Raw genomic sequence first — 22,470 nt, forward strand, 5'->3', positions numbered from 1 at the left:
ATGTACCCAATCACATGATGCCCTTTGAGATGATGAGAAATGAAATTATATTCAAACCGCTCTATTTAACACTCAAACTCAGGCATTTCATCCATTTCAGATCCACTGGTTTTACCCTCTATTACCTGTGGATGAAATCTATTAGTAGTGCCATTTTGTCAGAGAGCTCTTTAGTAGAAAAGGTTGTTTCTGGGGTGTGTTTTATTTTTAATTCTACATAATGACTCAAATTGTTCTATCCCACTCCTGACTGAGAGCAGACTGAAGTAACTTGACAGATTTTTTGACGTGTCTTGACAATGTCTTGATGCCCCACCAAAAGCACAACTATGATGAGAAACCGAGTGTAACTTGGCCGTATTTGGAGTGGACTCAGTGTGGGGAATTGTAGCAGCACAGCTACTAAGCGTCAAGGGCTGTGTGAATAAGGGGGGAGGGAGGAGCCTCAGCAGATACTGAAGATGTCAGTGAACTTTGCAAAGCTGTAGCAGCACTGCTATTTCTGTTGGAATGTGGACTCCTTTTCTTAAGAAAAATAAACTTGTTGGGACAAGTTAGCTCCTGGTATTGAACTGACATGGAAGGAAGGGGCATAATATGTGTAGTTCAGATTTATTGTAGTAATTACAGAAAACCTCCACTACAGAGTAAATGGGAGGAAAACACTTTAAAGGAGACTATTATGGGCTGAATTGTCTCGTCTCCTGATGCCAAAATTCATGTGTTGGAGCCTTAACTTCAAGTGTCTCAGAATGTGACCATATTTGGAGATCAGGTCTTTATAGAAGTAATTACATTAAAATGAGGTCATTAGGGTGGGTCCTAATCCAATAGGACTGGTGTTCTTGTAAGAAGAGGAAATAGAAGTATGCAACAGACTGACAAATCTCAGAAGGAAGATGGGCGGGTGTGTGGGCAGGGAGAGATTAATCAAAGAACATGTATGCATATATGCATAACTCATGGACACAGACAATAGTGTGGTGAAGGCCTGGGGGCAGAAGGTGGGCCGGTGTGGGGTACAGGGGACCAATGAGGGGGGTAAATGAGGATATTTGTAATACTTTCAATAAAGATAAATTTTTTAAATATTCAGAAAAAAGTTTTAAATAAGAGGAAGTTGTGACACAGGCGTAAAGAGGGAAGATGGGAAAAAAGAGAGAGAAGGAGCCATCTCTAAGCCAAGAAGAAAGGCCTCAGAAGAAACAAATATGTCCAGTACCTTAATCTCAGACTTGCAGCCACCCTGAGAAAGTAAACTTGTTATTTAAGCCACTCAGCTTGTGTCCATTACTTACAGAAGATCCAGTAGCTAATACAGAGATGAAAGACTGCAGATATGCAGAGGCTGGAAAGCAGTGTCTCAAACTTCCATGTCATAAAGAGGGCAGGAAGTTTGATACACACAAGCAGTGTAACATTTTCACAACCAAGTCTCCACTATTCAATTTTGTACAATCAAGGTCAACTTAAACTCTGACAGTTGATTCACTTATCTCCAAAATGGGCTCCAAGGTCCTTAAGGAAACACAGAAAATTTTCTATCTTCAAGCTAGTCCATAGAAAAAAACATTTTTCTAACGAATGAATCAAAGATTCTAGAAAAAGAAAGCAAAGGTGTCCACCCTCTTCAAGGAGTTTACATCTATTTGTAAATGCTGAGTACTCCAAAGAGTTAGGGCTCTAAAACTCCCAGAAAGAGAGACCCTTGAACCTAGGGTGATCCTGGAAGACTTCAGTGAGGAAGTTGATTTTTCTCTTTAACTGTTGAGTAGAGACTGAATATGACAAAAAAAATATATATGTTCCTGATGAAAGCAGAGGTAGAAAATGCATTTTATGTTACAGAGACATTAAAAGGAATAGCTTGCCAATATGGAACCCTTTGCACACTGGAAAAAGCACGTTTAGGTGGTAGTGTTTTAAGTTATTTCTTTCTGAACCACACCTTAAAAAAAAATAAGGTAATCTGACTAGTTGTTGGAGGCAAAAAAATTGTCTAATTATTAAAATCAATCAAGGTTATAGTGAATATTATAGCAGGCAAATGTTTCATCCTTTGATCTGAAAAATGAAACCTTACTAATCTATTCCATCTCATTGACACTTGGGCTTATTTGGACAGGGAGTGCACTATGGTTATTTTTGCTCCACCTAAGAAAAAAATATTTGCCAAAGAAGTGAATGGAATGAACAGTACCCCAAAAGGGATGCTTCTGGAGCTTTAAGATACAAGTTTCATTCCAACTAGCATTCTAATTATGAATCTTTCTAAGCTTTCCACCATAGAAGTACTCCAGAGGATTGCCATTTGGCATTGCCCTTAGGTCTATTTAACCCATTCCATGTCTTTGAAAGCACTGACTGTATTTTACAATTTAAGCTTTTACTTCAGATTGAATTTTACTGTAGTTATCTAAATGATCACATTTTACTATACTGTCAGTCTTCTATGAATTAAATCAACAAAAACTTATTGACTTTTACCATTCTCAAGATTAGCTTTAGAGAAGAAATAACACTAAAATAATTTATGATGGTACTGTGTGATGTACATATTTTCTATTAAGGCCATTAAGGGCTCCAAAATCTTGGCAGTTGATAATTGATTTTTTTTACTCAAATTGAGGTAAGGATTGGTGAAGAGGTTTGGATTTTGAAGATGACGGAATAGACTGTAGATGTAATGAAGATGGTATTACTCAGTGAAAGATGCCACGTCTGTTGCCATTAGCATCTTTACAGATGAAAGGTGGAGAGGGCAAGCGAGCATAAAACTCCTAATTAATAACATATTGCTCCTCATTACCTACATGGACTAGAGCTTACTGATTATAGCTGTTGAAGGAAGCTTTGTTAGAAAAAAAGCATAAGGATCAGAAAGAAAAGTAAGTATTAAGAGAAGGGTAGGGAGAGACCAGTTTATAATCTAGAGCTTGACTTTTCTCTTAAAGGTAATGGAGAGCCATTGGTATCTCTGGGGTAGGGAACTAATAAGATCTAAGTAACATTTAGGGAAAATTATTTTAGTAGCTGTCTTCAGAATGTGTTTCAGTTAAAGAAGCAAGAAGACAGGGGATATGAGATTTGGATCAGTGATACCTGATTATAAATTGTTGTTCATCACAACAGTGGTGATGAGGAAGAAGGTAAGAATACAGAAGATAGCATAAGATCTAATGGAACAACAAAATGTGGGTAAAAGTAAAATAAGGAGACCAAAGTGTCTCTGAAAGTTTGTAGACATGTAGTGTAGATGGGGCTGCAGATAGGACAGGCTGTTTCAAAGGTCATTTAGGATAATTTCCAATGAGAGGGATAAGAAACAATTAGTGTCATAGTTGCTGCTGGTGTCTTAACAATGATTTCGGAAATTTATCTGTGCCTATGACACGTGCACAAATTAATCAGAGCCTAAAGTTTCTGATTTCCTTCTCACCTACTGACAAAGATGCTAATGAGCATGGAGTTAGGTAAAAGTTGTCATGAAACATCATCCTGAACAGCTATGGCTTCACCTCTCACAGTCTTCAAAATCCAATTCTCTCTACCAAGTCTTACCTTAACTGCAGGAAAATTGGGCACTTCCTTTGTATTTATGAGAGTGCACATCACACACCAGGCATTATTAAGTTCATGCCACAGATTAGTGGACCAAGTTAAGAGCTACTTTAAATAGTAAAATTAATAATAATTTACATATAAACATACTCAAAGGAGAATATACCAATTTTGGAATATATCCCCTCCACCTTTTCCAGCCAGAGAAGAGTTATGAATTTCTCTTCTCCCAAAGCATGACGTTCCACGAGCTTGTAGTCTAGTCAGTGAAAAGAGGGAGAGGACCAAATTAGATACAGAAGACCTGGTTCCAGTTTGAGGTTTGTCACTTCTTAGGTCTAAGACCTTAGGAAAGCTTCACAGACATTTGAAAAACACTTTCTTGTAAAATGAGGCTGTGCTTGCAAGACTTATAAGCATATCTTCTGTTATTATTTTGTTGTTACTTTTATTGTGTCATGCCTAAAAATGGGTTGTGAAATTAGCTATTTTCTGTACCGATGTGGGAAGAGCTCAAGTCTAAAGCTTGTCTTTGGTTTCCTCTATTCCCTATTCTAACTTCGTGTAATTTTATTTTATGGAATATTGAGGAAGGAGCATATTTATTTTGGTGAAAGTGCTTTAAATGACAGCAGTCTTTTGAAAGGAACATTTTGTTGGGAGTTCAGGTAGAAAAGCAATGAGTGGTGGTGGACAAGGACAGAAGTTAGGACTACTGTTGATTATTACTTAATTCACTGACCTTAATGATATCTAATAATGACATACTGGGATGAAAACATATTTAGGCTTAAGATGTATTTTATGGATTTTAACTAAAATCAGGAATCTTCCTCCTCAAATAAGGGAGCTTCATGTGAGTTCTTGTGCTCTTTTTCTAAAAGCAGTAGTTCAGCTTTCCAGTTTGGTTATAGAGCTTTATGTCACTCATGGACAGCAGCCCTGTATTCAGATAAGCACTTTACAAGCTGATATTTTGGCAGAAAATCACATTCTGGGTAATAGGTCTGGTATCTGTAGGAATCCTATCTCTGGCCCAATTTGCTCACCTCATCTCTCTCTCTCTCTCTCTTTCTCTCTCTCTCTCTCTCTCTCTCTCTCTCTCTCTCTCTCTCTCTCTCTCTCTCTCTCTCTTCCTCCCTCTCTCTCCCTCCCTCCCCTCCCTCTTTTTCTCAAAGAATATGTTTTTATCAACTTTAGAGAGGAAAGGAAAGGAAGAGAGAGAATCATCGATCTGTGGCCTCCTGCGTGCCCTCTACTGGGGACAGAGCCTGCAACCGGGGCATGTGTCCTTATGGGTAATCCAACCAGCCATCTCTTGTGCATGAGAGGACACTCAACCAACTGAGCCACACCAGCTGGGCTTACCTCTCTTCTTTAATTGAATTTATTGGGGTGCTCACCTCTCTTATGTGACAAAGTCTACATTCACAGCTGAAGTCCATGCTTCTCTTGGACTTGGAAATGGTGGGTGCACTTCCTGTTCTGTGGGAGACTTTGCAATCTGTGACAAGCCACAGAAACACTTTGTGAGTTAGAGATGAGTTACTCCCACTTACCTCCCTCTGACAGGTGCTGTCAGAAATAGAAAGCTCTGAAAGATCCTCAAACATAGACTTAAACTAATAATTATAATTTATAATGGTAATTAACTTTCTTCACAGGTGAGTCATCTATAGAGTAGAGATTTAGTCATCATTTATTTTAAAGTTCCCCTTACTTAACATCTCCCCATTCTACCCAATCTTTAACCTGGCAACAACCATTCTTGGTTACATTTTAAGGAAAATTTTTTCTTAGCTTCTGAAGTGATCAAAGAGAATATTTCTCATATTTAATGCGTGTGTATGACTGATATTGGTAAAATAATGATTTCCTTAAATCACAAAGAAAAAAATGGGTAAATATTTTCTAAAGTAATCGGTAATTGTGTCAATACTGATATTTTTGCTCTTAAATTCCTTTAATATTCAATAGGGCAGCTTATCTCTGTGAAATGTTTCCTCCATCCCCTGTCCAATAACAAATGGATGGGAAATTCAAACATTTGTACTGTTTCTTTGAAGCAATTGCTCTAAGCCAGTAAAAGCTGTTTCATCCTCTACAACTTTGAATAATTTTATTTTCTCCCAACAAAATTTTAGGTCCATGCTCACGAACAAGATAGATAACTGTCAATAACCATCTTTTTAGCAGATAAGTTAGTTTATTAAACAGTAAGCTGCCCTCCTGGTCTTTCCCCACCCTGACATATTGCCCATTAATTTCACATTCTTGCAGTGTAAAATAAACTTGCTAAGTCTGTTGAGATACTCCCATGATTATTTACTTTTCAAATTTAATAAGAAGGAGGGGATGACCTTTTCTCCTAGGACAGGAAACAAAATTAGACCTGACAGTGATACATTATCAATTTTCACAACTATGAGAATATTTCATAAAGCATGCACTCTGGTGACTGCAAGCTGGCCAATGAAGTCATAAAATCCAAATCCTTTTAAGTTCCTTCTGAGTTAATTTTCCATTTACTTGTAGTGTTTCACTTAATTTGGCAAGTTGACAATCAGGCAAAATTATGTCAGCTTTCTTCCTCATCAAATTCCACACTTCTCAGGACAAAGGGAGCCTATGATACTTTTCTTGATGCAGATAGGAAGAGCATGGGGACTCTGCAATTGCTTAACAAAGGGACATGCCTTTGCAAATTAGCTTCGTAAAACTAAGACAAATAATTTTATTCCATTCCTCATACAATCAAAGGCAACATCAAAATTCTCTTACCCACAGTGTTATAATCATGAAAATGCATAATAAAGTTAAAGACAACTACATCTCTACATATGTACCCCCCCACCCCCCCAAAAAAATGTGTCGGCAGTGCCAAATAATATCGTACTTTTAGACTTATTTTTTGTGTGTTGTGTTGTGTTTTGTTTTATTTATTTTTTCCATAATCATTTATCCCTTTATTCCCTCTTCCACCTCTACCCACCCAGCCCTCACAATCACCTAACGATTGTCCATGTCCATGAATTTTCTCTCTCTATCCTCCCCTTTTTTTTGCTTAAAACCTCCACTCACTTTTTTATTCTTCTTCACCATTTTGGATTTGGTTTCTTTGGATGTACTCTCACAGCCAGAGGCATAATACTGATAGGTGCAAGACAGTTGTGGTAGCAATGTATGATGATTCAGAAGTATTACATTATTTAGAATGAAGAAAAGTATTTCTAGAGCTTGTACAGGCACTGCAAATTCTGTGGCAATGAGAGAAACTAATAAAATGGTCAAGGAGATGCATACATGCATACATACAGCTCTTCTCTGAGAACTTAAAAAAATGGAGATACTTTTTTCAATCCTCAATAGCACTCTCTAATTTTCACCTCTATAGTTGTCTTAGCTTGAAACATAGTTTTGTTTATTTTTATTTTAAAATATATTTTATTGATTTTTTACAGAGAGGAAGGGAGAGGGACAGAGAGCTAGAAACATTGATGAGAGAGAAACATCGACCAGCTGCCTCCTGCACACCCCCTACTGGGAATGTGCCTGCAACCAATGTATTGTACATGCCCTTGACCAGAATCGAACCCAGGACCTCTCAATCCACAGACTGATGTTCTATCCACTGAGCCAAACCAATTTCTGCTTGAAACATAGTTTTGTTTTATTTTAAGGAGGATAGATGTTGGGGAAAGGAATGGTTACTGATTTTCAGATTAAAAAAAAAACAACAGGAAGAATTCTGATGAAGGAACCTCAATGACTGGAATCACTGTTTTCCTCTAAGTGGTGGTTTGGTGATGAGAAGATACAACCCTATCATCATCATTCTCTTTTCTAGGAGTTTCATCATAAAGCAATCTGTTTATGATATGCAAACTTCAAGAAATTTGGTTCAGAAAAAAATAGTTAAAAAAGATAAATGTGAGATATTGTGCATAGTGATAAGTTGAAGCCTATGGGATATATATATATATATATATATATATATATATATATATGGTATATATCGTAAAGTAAGATTTTCAATGTGAAGGTTTGCATTTTTATGGTCCAAGTGTTAGGTTTCAATGTTGGTTTCAATTTACTGAGGAAGCAATCCAGGTTAAAGGTAGACTCAACAAAGAACACTCCAGTTCAAAGCAGTCCAGATTTATTATTATTACTTTTAATTTATTATTATTATAAAATATTCCTTAGTCATTGTTAACCATATAGTGAATCAGGATAACATTTTAAGGATTATGCTTTCTTGCATTTAAATTCTAGGTAATACATTTTCATGTATTAATAAATACTATTAAGAGTTCTACAGTTTTTCTGCATGTTCTTCTCCAACTTCTCCCTCCTCTCATCTTCACATTGTTAGTATGTCCCTAATTAATGCCAGATATAAGCTGAGATTTTCTTGTATGAATGAGTAGCATGCTACGTTTTCTTTGGGGACATCTTTTATTTTAAAGTTTAATTTTTTATTGTATTTGTACTTCAGATTTCATGATTATAGTTGTTTTCCTTTCCAAGTAAAGTTTTTCTCATTGCTAAAACACCCTGATATACTTTTCAAAAAACATTTCAGTAAACAAATTTCTGACTAGTGAACAACTGTCCTTCTTCCTCTTAATTAATAATTCCATCTATCACTGATTGAAAGTTATCATATATTAGAGGTTCACACCAAGACAAAACATCCAGTTGTTAGGCCTATGCTTCACTTTTTCCTTCAGACTTCCCCCCCACCCTTCCATTCAATATTATCTTGGATAAAGCATTTGAAAAATTCTTGATGGAGATTAAATTCTACTGTGATTAAGATTTATTCTTTCTTGGGATGAAACAGCCATTAAGATTCAGCAGAAAGTTTCAGTAAGGCAAACACAATGTTTTCTAACTCATAAGCAACAACTCAACTGCATCCTGGAGCCGTCCTAGTGGGGAAAGGACTGTTTAAGCGTTCAATTCTGTTAGAACATGGTCTTTTCTCACATGATGGTTCCTTGGCCTTCTGAGGTTAAATCTCCAGTGAGTGGACTGGGGGCATTTCAATTGAGGATTTGGCACTTAGCAGGGAGATAATAGCTGTGCTGTCAGTTCTCAGTGAAAAAATAAATAACTCCAGAGAACAAAAGAACAGTCCCTTTCTAGTCTTTGTCATGAATTTTATACAAAGTCAACTTTCTAACAGCTCCTCTGAGATAATGACTGGCCTGACAGGACTTTTCTTCGTGGTTAAACCAGATGCCAAGTGAGAGGAAGGGGAACCTAGGGGACATATCTGTTTCTTTCCACTCTGCTCCTCAGTCTCTTTCCTGAGGAGATGGGATTCCAGGATGTAAGAATGCAAAAGACACACATGGAAGCAAACTAAACAAGACTCCAGGGTAGGAGGCCCCCTCCAAATTAGTGGTTTGGCTGGAACGTGGCCCACAGAAATGGCTCTGAGTAAATCAATGCATACAAAAAATAGAAAAAAGGAATAACCTCCTGACTTTGTATATCTGGCATCAAAATGTCCAGATTTTAAGAACATGTTCATATAAATCTGAAGGGAAGAGTGAGTCTTAATTTTAAAGACCACGAAGCAGTCAGATCTCTGACTTGTACTCTCCTAAGGGAAGATTTTGGACTTTCTATTGATATTCCTTTGGAGATACTAATTCCCACAGTTCCCTTAAGACTCAAGTATATTCATTGGGTAGGCCGTCTGATTGGTCATCAAGACTCTGACAAAAGTACTCTCTGAAGAGGAATTGACATAGGTACTGGGAACATCCCGCATCTATCCTTTACTTGGAAGTAGCTTAAAAGGCTGGTATTTTCTTTTAACAGAAGTAGATGATATGTGCTTCAATTATGCAAAGGAAAATGTGGACCAGAATAACTTATCTGATCTTATAAAAGTTATAAAAGTACCACAGAAGATGATTCTGATGGATGCTCTTAAAGAAGAATCTGAGATAATCTATGACTTTTGTATATGCAATTCTCTCTCTCTCTCTCTCTCTCTCTCTCTCTCTCTCTCTCTCTCTCTCTCTCTCTCTCTCGCAAATCATTTGAAGCCAAGGGAGTAAACTTTCAAAACCCTCGAAGACCTCCACCTAGTTGGGTCAATACAGGAGGTAACACAGAGATCATGGCAAAAGAAGGTAAAGTAGAATTTCTTAAAAGGATTATCTACCACAGTTTACAACTTAAAAAAATATTGCAGTGGTATAGCTGTATGCTGGAAAAGAAATGCAACCTTGCTCCTCTGAAGGAAGAACTTAGAGTACAAGGGGTTCCTAATATCACTTACACTGAATTTTGTCAAGGCCGGACAATGAGATGGGCCTTAGCTTTGAGTTTTTATGATGACATAACAATACCATCACCACAAAGAAAGCAAAGAAAATTAGAGAAACAAGGAAACCCATCATATTTATAGTATTGGAGTCTGTAATGAAAAAATTATCCCTGAAAGCATCACCTTTGGGCTCTGAGGCAATAGAAGAAGGCATGGTACTTGTGATGACATGGATTGAAAAAATTCTCACTGATCTAAAGATCCAGCATAAATGAGTTCCAAGTGGAAAGGGGGAAATTAGCCTTTTCCTAACAGCCATAGAAAACTCCTGGATTCATTTATGAAGAAAGAAAAGAGAACGAGTAAGACAATTGATAGAAGTTCCTCAAGCTCCTGAGGACCTTATCCAAGCCTTGGAAGAGAAAAGGTTCACCCCTGAAGAGTCTGGCAGTAGCCCAGGTTTGTCCCAGAGCCCCTGGAAGAGTGTCCTGTGTGGGCCTGCTCTACAGGAAGGCTACTCAGCCACTGTTGAGTGCCATGGCCCAATCCAGGATGTGAAAGAAGTGAGGAAAAGAGAAACATAGAGGTTTTGGAAAGTTATAAAGGCACTAGCAATGGAGCCCAGGATTGAGAGGCTCATCAACCCAGTGTCTGAAAAAAGGAACCCTTTCCAAGGAGTGGCTGGACATTACCTTTTCAAGTGTCTGATGAACATTAAGAAGCAGGTAGATAATGCCTTAGTTGAAATACACTGGGTTGAGGGTCAGAACAGGGATTTGATGAACCAGCTTTGTACTTATATATGCAACCAGATTTTTAGGCTTGCTGCCAGTTAACTCTTGCACAGTTGTAAAAGTTCTATAAAGCAACTTGCTTTGGAGTGGCCTGTGTGATGGCAAGAGAAATTCTACCATGGGCCTATTGGTAGCATTACATGGAATTACCTTGAAAAACAAAAACAAATTAATTCATTTTTAGACATCCCCCCAACCCCCCCTTTTTTTTTAAAGTTATAGGGCACTGTAGTATGGTAGTTCAGTAGGAAGACTTATGATTGTCAGAATCAACAAAAAGCCATCAGAAAACTCATAAGGGATTTAAACCTGACTTAAACTGATTGCCCTAACTTTGAGCTGCTTCTCTGAGGCCAAAATAATTATTTTTGGAATCTACTCAGAGTCAGAACTGGAAGAGCATCGTGCTTTCTCATCCCCCAAATGGAGTCAGTACACCTGGGCAGATAGGCTCTGTACCCTCTTCTAGAGTCACCTTCAAGACTAAAGACTTTCTCTGGGTACATATGATTGACTGCCCCTGAGTCAATCCTAGGAAAATAACTGGCCTGATAGTAGATGGTAGAATAGTCAGGGAGAGGAAACTTAGAAATGGCAGAAGAGGGGCTGATCTAAGGAGCGCCTGGAAATGTCACATTCCTGACTCATGTCTGTTTTGATGTTGCTTATTCCAAAAACAATTAGGGAAACAAAACTCCTAGATATGAATGACTGAGACACAACAGAATGAAGCCATACCCCTACCTCCAACTGAAAGTACTATTTGTAGTGGTTTTACTAGTATATGACATTTGAAATGGAGCTTTGTTTTGTTTTTAATATAAGAGTACATATGTAACACCTTAATCAATAAAGAAATTTTTAAAATACATTTATGAAAAGAGTAATTTTGAATTGTAGGAAAAAATGCTCTTTGCAATCTCCAGGAATCTCAGACAGACTTTTCTAAGGCAATACATCTCTCAGAGGATTAAGGCTTGGGAACCTCGGAGTTGCCCCTAAAGAGTTTAATGGTAGGTGTTTCGGAGCTCTGGTTTATCAGTGGAAAAATTTTATGGCTAACATGCCCTCATACTAGGGAGATAAAACATGCCTCCATCTATAAAAACATGGCCTTGGTTCTAGGTTATAGAGTCTGATAGAATCTACACAGATAGAATCATTCTTGATAGGGACCTTTAATGACTTAGGAGGATGTCCTTTCTCTGTAGAAATGGAAACTGAGACTCAGGAAGTAAAGAGACTTGTCTAAGACCACACTCTGAAAGTGAATCCCATAGCCAAGGCATAACTTTTACAAACCGAGACTCAGCTGGCATTCAGACAGAATGCAGAGAGAAGGATCAGAACCTGAAATTAACATGTCCCTGAATGGGCTCACATGAAGAGTAGGCAGAGATGGCAATAGGTAATGGGGAAGACTGTAGACCAGCAGGTGGAGCATTTCAGCAAAAGACAATGGTTTTGAGGAATGGATCTCAGCATGGCCATCTGGGAGTTTGTATCTGGGATGTGCAGCAGTGAAAAATACCCAGACCATATCTTGATTTTGTAAGTTTCCAGATAGACACTATGAAGTCTAAAGAAAACCCTACCCTCAGAAACACTGGATTACAGGATAAGAGTTTGAGTTCCCTGGGGGGAAAGTCAGAATCTTAGTTTCTGGAAATGAGGAGTGAATGTAGATGGGGCAGTATCCAGACTAATTGGATTGGATTCAGAATGTCAGACAATTGGGTGGGCAAGCCAATTCTGATATGATGATTAGAATGGTAACAGCATATGTGGCACTCAGAGAAAAGAAATGTATAGAATTATTTTACCCAGTGAAATAGCCATAATTGTGAATATTTTACTGTCACTTGAGCCCCATTGCTGACAAAGAAAAGAGCATCTCAAGCACTGTGTCAGAAAAGAAATAGTCACATTTGTATGAGACATGTGGGTGAAATTGTGAATGTATAAGGTATTTAGAAAGAAAAAGAGGAAATTTTGGTAAAACCATAAGAAAAGACAAAAACTAGCTCTTCAGAGAAGTAGAAATTAGCTAAAAGTGGAGTGTCACAGTTTTGTCAAAGTGCTCACAAAAAAACTCAACATTAGCATAGGGAGAAGGGCAGTTGTGACTAAACAAACTGCCAATCAGATAGTACAAATCATGATGGACATTCAACCTGCTTAGCTAGTTAACTGATTTGAAATCTGGTATAACCATGGAACCCTCACAGGTAAGTCTAAATCCAAACTAGGTGTCCCTAGCCTTGAAGTAGGAATGATATAACTTTTTGTGAGACTTAAGAGACTAAAAGAGAAAGTTCAGACTGAGTTCCAAGGACAACACACAGTGATCATTGGGCATAATCACCATGAAAATAAAGACAAAAGGGAATGCCTAAAAATCTTCAGTGCTTTCAGATCATAGGAAACTGCACCTCAGCATTATACCTCAGGATTATTATAGTTGGTATTGCAGGAAAATGTACATATGTCACTTGTAAATTGATAAATTTAGACCTAGGGATAGTGGGGTAGAAAGTATGGCATTACCCACTTATTTCTCCCTGAACATCGCATTCCCCTGGATAAGGGAAATCAGCAATCGAAATATTCATAATTAAACTTTCATATCTCCCACAGCAACAAAAAAACAATACTCAGAGCACAGGCATTACTGGAAATTCATGAAATGAACCCTCTCTTTTTGGTCAGTGTTTACTACAATCTTGATTGTTTCAGAAAGAAAACTTTATGAAAGGAAATCAAGAGCATTTCTCTAACTCCACAAGCACTGCAATAACAGGAAACAAAACTCCTATTTCTGTACTTTGCCAGATAAGAACTGAATAGAAGAGGTTTTTTTTTTTTTTTTTTTGAAGGCATGTGGCAAATACAGTTAAAGACATATAAATTACTGTCTATTTCATGGTCTTGGCTGGGTGACTTACATTGTAGCTTCTATTTCTGATGGGGGAGACACATTTGTCATTACTCCAGAAAATGGTAGAAAATGACAAGTTGGCAAAAGAGAAACTGTTGTTTTAAGAGAATGGCCATTCCGGCTTTTTTCATTTGGTGAAGCCACTCTATCCCAAGAACATTCTAGACAATGGATTAGAAGCAAAGTAAAGGCCAATTTACTAAGTATTTGGAAGTAGTTGCCAGTGAACAACTAAGATACTGCAGTTCAGATTTTTTCCAACAATAGAATAAATGATAGCACACAGTGACCTTAAATGGGGTCTTCTTTTAAATATGGAAGGAGATGTTCAGGGCATATTTGCTTATATATTTTACTAGAGGCCCGGTGCACTAAATTTGTGCATGGGGGGTGGGGGAAGTTGTATGTCCCTCAGCCCAGCCTGCACCCTCTCACAATCCAGAACTGCTGGCTCCCAACTGCTCACCTGCCTGCCTTCCTGATTGCCCCTAACCACTTCTGCCTGCCAGCTGATCACCTCTTAAACACTCCCCTGCCAGCCTTATTACCCCTAACTGCCCTCCCCTACAAGCCTGGTCCCTCCCAACTGCCCTTCCCTGCAGGCTTGGTCATTCCCAATTTCCCTCTTCTGCCAGCCTGGTCACCCCTAGCTGCTCTCCCATGCAGACTTGATCACCCCCAACTGCCCTCCCTTGCAGGCCTGGTACACCCAACTACTCTCCCCTGCAGGCCTTGCCCCCCGCAACTGCTCTCCCCTGCAGGCCTGGGTTCCCCCCAACTGCCCTTCCCTGTAGGTCTGGACACTCCCAACTCCCCTCCTCTACCTGCCTGGTCACCCCTAACTTCCCTCGCCTGCAGGCTTGATCACCCCCAACTGCCCTTCCTTGCAGGCCTGTTCCTTCCCAACTGCCCTCCCTTGCTGGCCTGATTGCCCTCAAATGCCCTCCCTTGTATGCCTGGTCCCTCACAACTGCCCTCCCCTGCTGGCCATCTTGTGGTGGCCATCTTGTGTCCACATTGAAGCAGCCATCTTTGACCACATGGGGGTAGCCATCTTGTGTTTGAGAGTGATAGTCATTTTGCATATTACTCTTTTATTAAATAGGATAATTCAAGTACAATAGCTAACTATCCTATTATAATATACTTGAAGCCTAGTGCACTAAATCTGTGCATGGAGGGGTGTCCCTCAGCCTGGCCTGCACTTTCTCCAATCCTGGACCACTGTGTCCTAACCACTTGCCTGATGCCCCTAATCCCTAACTGCCTCTGCCTGCCAGCCTGTTGCTCCTAATGGCTCCCTCAGGCCACTGGGAAGCCCCCATCCCTGGCTTGCCTGAGCTTGCAGCCACCATACTCCACTTTCCTGAGCCTCAGGCCAGCCCTAGGCAGTGGCAGCTGCCATCTGTGGCTTGCCTGAGCCTCAGGCAGCTTCTGTGGCTTTGTCCAGAAGAACTTCTGGATGGTCGTCTGGAATACATCTGGTCTAATGCTATTTAGCATATTACCCTTTAATTAGTATAGATGGCCCCAAACTTTTCTTTAAGTTATGTTGTGACAGTAAACATAATTAGGTAGATATATGTATTTCATTTTAAAATTTAACTTCTTCAGTAGCTTTGAAAAGGGCAATAAAAAGAGGTCAAAAGTCAAAAGTCAAATGTCAGTGTATTATTTAAGACACAAATCTTTCTTCTAAGCATATATTGATATTGAATTATATACACTGGGGGATTTTTTATGTTATAATGCAAAGGTTCTCTTCTGGTCATGGTTTTCAGCTTTTTATTTATTTTTTATTTATTTTTTATTTTTATTTTTATTTTTATTTTTTTATTTTTTTTAATATATTTTATTGATTTTTTTGAGCCCCTCCCTCCCTCCCACACATCCCCTCCCTCCCCAGAGTTTTGTGTCCATTGGTTGCATTTATATGCATGTATACAAGTCCTTCGGTTGATCTATTATCTCCCCCAGATCTCCCTCCCCTCCCCGCTGTAATTTGACAGTCTACTTGTTGATATACTGTCTCTATATCTATCTTATGGTTCATTTTAATCATGTCAAATAAGTATCTATTTCCTTATTTGCTAAGACATCACTGATGTCATCCATTGTTGACTAGGCACAGAGAAAGTAATTTTTAATACATGGTTATGTCAACAATTGTGAAATATTACTGAGACTAAGTAACAGAGGCTAAAATCACACTTTTGTTGAATGTAGTATTGTCACCACCAATAGGTAATTGTAAAGATGCAAAGTAATGCACCATAATCCAACCTCCAAACTCAGCTTTAGTCACTGTAACATTTTTATATATTTTGTTATGCATTTTATTTTTTCTCTATACCAGAGTTCATTTATCCATAATTTTACATCCTGAATGTAGTCAATTAACTTTATATCATAATTAAGTTCCTATGTTATAAATTTTATGTAAAGATCATTTTTATAAATGAATCCATTTTACATGGAAATACCATATAGTAACTGACACATCAAGGTTGTTTGCACTGTTTCTTATAAAAAATTATATGAAAAACATCCTTTCAAATATATCTTTCCTTATTATTTAAGATTACCTCAAGAATCTTAGGAGTGAAATAACAAGGTCAAATATATAAATTTTTTTACAACCCTTGATACATATTTCCAACTTGCTTAATAGGAATGTTGTACCAATTTATACCCCAACAGAAGTCTATGAAGGTAATCAGAAAAACGCACTTAGTTTTCTTTAACTTGATCAGGTTCTATGAAAACTTATACAATTGTAAACAGAACCTTTGTAAAAGACAAACTGCTGAAATATGTTTTATTTAAGGTAAAATGAAGGAGCAAGGCATCTTTAAGTAACTATTAAATGCTAGGAATTTAAAAATATATTTAAATTTTATAACTGGAGAAACATTGCAGACAATTTTAAGTCATTTTTAAGAATAAAAATAATCTCTGATATTTGCCACCTGCTTATAGTTTAGAAATACTTTCATAAACGACTTCTTATTAATTGTTATAAACTTTAGCTAACTTTAGCAAATTTTGAAATAACTCTGGCCTACCACAAACCTTCAAATGCAATCACATTAAAAATATACAACAAAGAGAAAATAAACAAATGGGATCACATCCAAATAAAAAGCTCTGAACAACAAAAGAAACCATCAACAAAACAACAAGAAAGCCCACAGCATGAGAAAACATATTTGCCAATGTTATCACCGATAAGGGTTTAATCTCCAACATTTACAGGGAACTCATACAACTTAACAAAAGGATGATAAACAACCCAATCAAAAAATGGGCAATGGACCTAAATAGATACTTTTTTAAAGAGGACACAAAGAAGGCCAAGAGACATATAAAAACATACTCACAGTCACTAGTCATCCGAGAGATGCAAATCAAAATGGCAATGTGGTGCCATCTCACACCTGTCAGGATGGCTATCATTAACAAATCAACAAATGACAAGTGCTGCTGATCATGTGGAGAAAAAGGAACCCTCGTGTACTGCTGGCCTGAATGCAGAATGGTGCAGTCATTGTGGAGAACAGTATGGAGTTTCCTAAAAAAACTAAAAATGGAACTCCCATTTGACCCAGTGATCCAACTTCTAGGAATATATACCAAGAAACTAGAAACGCAACTTATAAAGGATATATGTTCATAACAGCACAATTTACCACATGTTCATAGCAGTACAATTTACCATAGCTAAATTGGAAACAGCCTAAGTGCCCATCATCTGATGAGTGGATTAAAAAATTGTGGTACATCTACACAATGGAATACTACACTGCTGTTAAAAAGAAGAAATTCTTACGATTTGCAACAGCAAGGATGAAAATGGAGATCATTATGCTAAGCAAAATAAGCCAGTCAGAGAAAGATAAATATCACATGGTCTTACTCATATATGGAATATAATGAACAACATAAACCAATGAACAAAAAACAGATCCAGAAACACAGAAGCATCAATCAGAACTTCAAACCTCAGAGGGAAGGTAGGGAAGGGTAAAGGGGATGGGGAGAGATCAATCTAAGTACTTGTATGCATGCACATAAGCCTAACCAATGGACACAGACATCAGGGCATGAGTGGGGGGTTAGGGAGACAGTGGGGAATAAGGATACATATGTAATCAATAATGAAAAAATAAATTTTAAAAAAGTATAGAGAAAATCTACCCCCCCCAAAAAAAACCCCACAAAATTATCTTATATCTTAAGTTTATTTTCACAATAGTTTTAAAATTTATATTCCCAATAAACATCTCTGCTTTGGGTAAAGAATGAATTCTATGTCATGGTTCTTTCACTTTTAAGCTGTTTTGGAAGGTAGTTCTACATTCAGGAGGCAGCTCTTATCACCACCTCAGTCAATGTAGCACCCCTCACCTAAGCTGGTTATGAGTATTGCACATGAAGGTGACAAGACAATAGCACATCTACACTTCTAGAATTGTTGAAAACTCCAACTCATCTGGAAAACAGATTTGAGATAAGATTGAGTTTTGTGAACCTAAAAGAAATATGTTACTTGAACTCTAAATGCTTGGCCATGGCTTGGTGCTACTAATGATTCCCTTCCTTCTGACATTCATATTGTAGGCAGGCAAATAATAGTAAGGCAACGAAACAGCATAATTAACTTATAAAGATTAAAAAAGAGAAATTAGCCCTAGCTGGTTTGGCTCAGTGGATAGAGCATTGGCCAGAAGACTGAAGGGTCCCAGGTTTGATTCCAGTCAAGGGTGCACATACCTTGGTTGCAGGCTTGATCCCCTGTCCTGGTCCTAGTGTGTTTGGGAGGCAGTCTGTTAATGTGTTGTTCTCACATCAATGTTTCTCTCTCTCTGTCTCTCCCGTACCCTTCCACTCTCTCCAAAAATCAATGGAAAAATAACCTCAGGTGAGGATTAACAAAAAGAAGAAGAAGAAGAAGAAGAAGAAGAAGAAGAAGAAGGAGGAGGAGGAGGAGGAGGAGGAGGAGGAGGAGGAGGAGGAGGAGGAGGAAAAGGAGGAGGAGGAGGAGGAGGAGGAGCAGGAGGAGAAGAAGAAGAAGAAGAAGAAGAAGAAGAAGAAGAAGAAGAAGAAGAAGAAGAAGAAGAAGAAGAAGAAGAAGAAGGGAAATTAGAATCAGTTAATTAAAACACATTGGAATAAATATAAACTTTGAAGTTGTTATTATTATTATTATTATTATTATTATTATTATTATTAGAGGCCCAATGCACAAATCCGTGCATGAATGGGGTCCCTCGGCCTAGCTGGCAATTGGGGCTAATTGTGGCCAATTGAGACAGGCTGACTGAGGGGAGAGACCACAAGAGGTTGGCTAGCTGCAGGAGGTTGGCTGTGGGAGCACAGTGCATTGAGCATCTTCCCCCTGATGGTCAGTGCATATCATAGCTACCAGCCTGTCAGCTGGTCTTAACGGTTGCTTAGGTTTTTTTTTTTTTTTTTTTTTTTTATTTTAATTTTTTTTTATTTTTTTTATTTTTTACATATTTTATTGATTTTTTTTTATTGCCCCCCTCCCTCCCTCCCACACATCCCCTCCCTCCCCATAGTTTTATGTCCATTGGTTGTACTTATATGGTTGCTTAGGTTTTTATATATATACTAGAAGCACAATGCACAAAGATTCATGCAGAATGGGTCTTCCTTTCCCTGGCTGCTAGCACTGCCTTCCTGCTCTGGCCCCACCTTTTCATGCTGCCCAGAGACCCTAAGCAGCTGGGGCAGTGTGGAACGCTTGTGTTGTCACCATGGTGATGATGCAAGTGTCCTGCCCTGCCCTTGGCTGCTCAGTGCCTGAGGATGCAAATTAACCCACCATTTTTGTTGGGTTAATTTGCATATCCACTCCTGATTGGCTGGTGGGCATTGTGAAGGTACAATTGCATCTTTCTCTTTTTTTAGTGTAGATATATTATTGTTATTATATTATTATTATTATTATTATTATTATTATTTAACAGAAAATCAGGAAACTTTAAGAGCATTAGATGAGAAAAACTTCATGTAGATCTGTGTTGGTAGTTAACCAGGCATAAGCCTCTTAGACAGAAGTCCCAGTTAGCAGGCTGCCTTGCTCAAAAATAGATGTGGCTTGTCTGTTTTGGAGATATGCTTGTTTGGTTTCTGAATCAGCCAGAGATTTCATATTATGTAACTATTTTAGTTTTTTAGAGTCTGACAAAATGTGGTTACGGGGTTCAGAGATGAACAGAGAATGCTCACATTTTTGCAGCTCTTGACATTTTTATTTAGTTGAAAAGGAAAGAGAAAACAGTTCCTTATAAATAGGGAAATATGTTAATATCCAAGCCCCAAAAAGGATATCCAAATAGAAATAAGCAAAAGTGACAAGACAGACCAAATGAAATTAGAACATCTAATGTCAAGACTCATCATCTCAATATAGATAAGTTGGTAACAGTTTATCTGCCTTTCGTCTAACATGCAATGTGAGATAAATAAGACTTGAAGGGATGCCTTAAAGATTGGATCATATGTCCATCAAACTCAGTTTATTTTTCAACACGGTGTCATTTTAATGCCCCACAGTGTCCCTCAATAACTCTACAGAAATAGGAATTGGTATAAATACTTAAATTGTCATTTTCTTTTATCTAACCCATAATAAGTATACCCAGGTACCTGTCCCAGCCCAGAGTGATGCATGTGTATTTCTCTTGAGATATCCTGAGTTTACATTATAATTTGTTTCTGGTTGTTAAGACAGTGGGCATGTCAGATCTAAGCATGCCTTCTTGGGCATGCTTCTGTGCAGTGACACAGTAGCAAAATAATGCCATATTGTCAGTGCCAATACTGATTACTAGAAAGAACATGAAATGTTGTCTCTTACTCACAGTTTTCAGAGTCCTATAAGTGACAGAAGGGATGGGACCAAGTGCTTGGTGGATGATTCATGGGTATCTATGATAGAGGTCTTAGATGCATCCTTACACCCAGATTAGCAGTCCTGGAGTCAGGAGAGAGGAATTTTTATGCTCTTATGGTGTCTTTTAGAGATAATAGTATGCACAGTTCTAGCATGTCAGTCTTTTAAAATTAAGGAAAGATTTAGCTATTTCAAAAAATGCATTTGAAGCAACCCTTGCAATGTCAACCTTAGAGGTTTATAGGATACTGTTTATGTTTAGTGCAGCTTGCACACATTTTGGACAAAGCAGAACTATTTATTTAGAGAGTAAAATGTCTCCAAGCAACTCTGTATTACAAAATATTTTAGAAAGCCTTTTGGTGGTGGCTAGGGAGAATTTTCCATATTTATGAACAAGCTTGTGGAGATAATGGGCATTAAACCCCATCTGCAGCTTCTGACACTTCTGGGGCCTGATCTCACTGCAGAAAGAAGTAGCAGCAATTCGTCTGCATGTGATGGCCTGTTCTATTCAACATCTTCAGAGTACAAACTTTTCTTTTTTAACGTGAAGTAATGATGCATGATATAAACTGCAAGAGCAATGCTAAGGTTTATTTATTTCAAGGAGATATATCTCTAAATCTATATTTTGAGGTAGTTAACCTGTTGGGAAAAGTGACCTTCCTGCTATTTTCTGGTATTCTTTTTGACAAACGGAAATGCCTTTTTGAGAATATCTATCAAATTCTACAATGTTAGAGCTAGGTAGAAATATAAGCCATAAGATATGAAAACCATGGTTATTATTTATTAGTATACTTATGTGGCATTTGCACAGGCCATTTCTAAAACTTGATTGCTCTGGTTGACAGGGGAATGGAGATTGGACAATATTGTCTCTTTGTAATAGGCAGTCATACCCTTTTTTTTTTTTTTTTTTTTTAATCCTCACCCAGGAACAAATTTACTGATGAGAGAGAGGGGGGAGGGGGAGAAACATTGCTGTGACAGATCGATCTGTTGGTTTTCTCCCGAAAGCACTCAGACTCGGGATCAAACTCACAACCTTGTGGTATACGGGGTCAATGCTCCAACCAACTGAAGCCCCTGGCAAAGGCAGCAGCAATACTCTTGATGCTCTGCTGTTGCTAGGGCAACTCTTAGTTAACCAGCAGGACCTAGCTTTTGGGATTCACTTCTGGTTTGTGAATCATAGCATTGGTTTGTATTTGAATTTCTTTTTTTCTATGTGACCATGAGCATTTTAGAAACCTTTCTTTATTTGCCCAGGGATGATACTTTAGTTGAAATTGTGTCTTGGAAATATTCTGTGTTATACCAACCTGAAAACAATTGCTCAGTTAAATATAATTCAAGTTTCATGCCTCAGCAAAAATTCTAGGGAATCTACAAATAGGTACATCATTACACACTGAAATCCTTGCTAAGCTCACACCCTCTACTGAAAGCATTTAGTTTTCTAATTCCTCAAATTCTAAGTCTAAGCAAATTCTGTTTCTGATTTGTTTCTCCACGTAGGTCTGACTCCAGGGAGAGATTTCACTGATGATGCCAGCATGAGTGTTACAGTTTTACGACACTTTTAAATTAATTAATTGCAAATTAATACATTGGATTCACATAAGTGATGTTCTACATGCATTAACTCCAGTCTGCCTGCTCTCATTGTCTTAACAAAATCCAGTTTCAGAGTCATAGGCTTAAAATCAGACCAGATGCAGCTGCATGGTGGTAATGTCTCCAGGGTCCTCCTGCCTTGTCAGTGTTGTATGCCCCACTAGAGGCAATTCTCAGATGTCACCAGAGGAAAACTCTCTCAAATTCCTATAATCCTCTTCAAACTTTTGTTCTAGCGTAGTTTAGAAGTCCTGCGAGCAAAACTATTTTGAGATTGGAGGTGCATTTGAGGGAAATGGAGGTGATAATAGTGGAGAGGGAATACTTGTTTTGAAGGGTCAGG

The 22,470-nt window shown here is 38.1% G+C and overlaps 1 pseudogene across 1 annotated transcript; it reads left to right on the plus strand.

Annotated features, from left to right (window-relative positions):
- The first annotated feature begins 8,999 nt into the window (after nt 1-8,999).
- LOC311617433 (RNA N(6)-adenosine-methyltransferase METTL16-like) lies at nt 9,000-10,686 on the plus strand (annotated as a pseudogene). The gene has a single exon. The product of its transcript is annotated as an RNA N(6)-adenosine-methyltransferase METTL16-like (transcript).
- The last annotated feature ends 11,784 nt before the right edge of the window (nt 10,687-22,470 follow it).

Source organism: Pipistrellus hanaki (genome assembly GCF_964339955.1).
Source record: "Pipistrellus hanaki genome assembly, chromosome: 2".
Taxonomy (NCBI): domain Eukaryota; kingdom Metazoa; phylum Chordata; class Mammalia; order Chiroptera; family Vespertilionidae; genus Pipistrellus; species Pipistrellus hanaki.